Source organism: Pyrus communis, chromosome 16 (genome assembly GCF_963583255.1).
Source record: "Pyrus communis chromosome 16, drPyrComm1.1, whole genome shotgun sequence".
Lineage (NCBI taxonomy): Eukaryota > Viridiplantae > Streptophyta > Magnoliopsida > Rosales > Rosaceae > Pyrus > Pyrus communis.
In genome coordinates, this window is record NC_084818.1 from 16,962,310 (window position 1) to 16,964,160 (window position 1,851).

Sequence of the window (1,851 nt, forward strand, 5' to 3'; positions counted from 1 at the left end):
CAACACTACAAAAAAAAAAAAAAAAAGCTAACAACATAGCCCTTTCACAACCTGTCAACGATAGTTCATAAATTCACAACGCACCCGACGGCACTGATGGTCTAGTCAAATGGTGCAACATGATACACAAGGAAATACTAAAGACGGTGCATCATCGGCTCCGAAATTGCATTCCCTCCATGTATTTATTTTCCTTCTGCTGTTACAAACATTCATGACGAGCAGAAATTCTATGATTCTTTTGGTCTCTTCCTTGCCAGATAGCGTTCTCTCGCTGCAGCCAAATCATCTGCACTTCCTTTATGGTGGTTAGTACTCAGTTGGTTTTCTGGCGGCTGTTCAACTGACGATTTTTCCTGTGCTGATGCAATTGAAGCTTTCTTTTCATCAAAGAGCTCATCACTACGTTTAGACTTGGTTAAAGTTTCCTCTTGATGTCCCTCTATCACCCCGAGTGACTCCAACGGCACTGATGCTGCAGCTATTTCTCTGTCTTCAAGTTTGTTTGGCTTGCCTGATTCGGTCTGCTTTTCTAGATGCACCTCTCTCACACTGGAAGACCCCAATGGCTCCAATGCTACAGCATTTGGTCCATCTCTATCGTCATGTTTATCTGGCCTGCTTAATTCCTCCTGCGTCTCTAGCTTCCTGGACTTCACATCTTCTGCACCAAAAGCAACATTTCTTTGAAGGTTGAAGTAAAAATCAGTCAAGTCTTTCTCTTTCTCCTCCTGAAGTTGACGCAGTCGATCTTCCTCCGCCCATTTGGCTTGCTCTGCAAGTTTCCCTTTGTAAGCACCTGTGACAAAGCGTTCCTTGTCTGCATAGAGGTGATCCTCTTGGTTTCGCTCTTTCTGTAGTTTTCTCTCATATATTATCTCCTGCTTTTCGCTTTCGTTCTTCTGCTTTTCTCTGTATACCAGGAATGTACCTTGCCATTCTCTCTTGGCGATCTTGTACCCGAGGTTGGATGGCTCTCTGTTTCATCTCATCATAAACTCCATCGTAGTTGAACACCGACGGGTCCTGCTCAAGGGCCTTCCTCTGTTGCTCCTCAATATCTTTCAGAGACTTGTTCTTGGAAGCCTGCCGACTTATTTCCTACTCAACATCATTGTCATCGTCGTCATAGCCAAAACCCCGAGGTTTATGGAGAGGAGGCCTCGTCGGCTGCTTCTTCTGCTGCCCCCTTAGGTTCAACCTCGTCTTCTTCTTTTTCCTGTGATGCTCTGCTTCCAAATTCATCCGCAAAAAGGCAGTTAGTTTCAATTACTTTTGTAGGAGGTATGTTGAGAATCAGTTATCCAGGGATATAAATAGACGTACAAGCGCACACAGACACAATATTCCAAATCACATACAGATTCTAATAGCTTCCCTAATTCTAAAATGTCAAGGTCAACTGTGCAGTAAATATCTTGCGTAAATCCGATCACGGCAACTGTTTTTTATGAGTTAACTCGCAACAGTAAATTATAAAAGACATCATATAAGATTTATGAGTTAAACGAAAACAATACCTCCTCGAAATGTTTTCGTTTCTTCTTTTCTTCTTTTGCTTCCTCGTAACAATGTCAATGCACCAGAAGAATACCTGAATGGCTACTTATTTGGGGCGAATAAACTAACTCAGTCGAATGAACTTCGCGTTGGGCAAAAACATAAAAATAACAACAGTCTCAAGAGAAGACGGAGAGACTTTTTGGTGCGACTGACTTTAAGAGTCACGATCTCATTCATGAGCGCGTGTAGAATATATTTTTTAAATCACGGTGTGCTACGCGCGACTTACACGTTTTAAATGTACTTGAAGTAAATAAATAATATTAGACCATGCTAGAAGAAACCCCT

At 42.1% G+C, this 1,851-nt stretch overlaps 1 pseudogene; it reads right to left on the reverse strand.

Annotated features, from left to right (window-relative positions):
* Positions 1 to 230: 230 nt before the first annotated feature.
* Positions 231 to 1,324, reverse strand: LOC137719894 (uncharacterized; annotated as a pseudogene).
* Between the last annotated feature and the right edge of the window lie 527 nt (positions 1,325 to 1,851).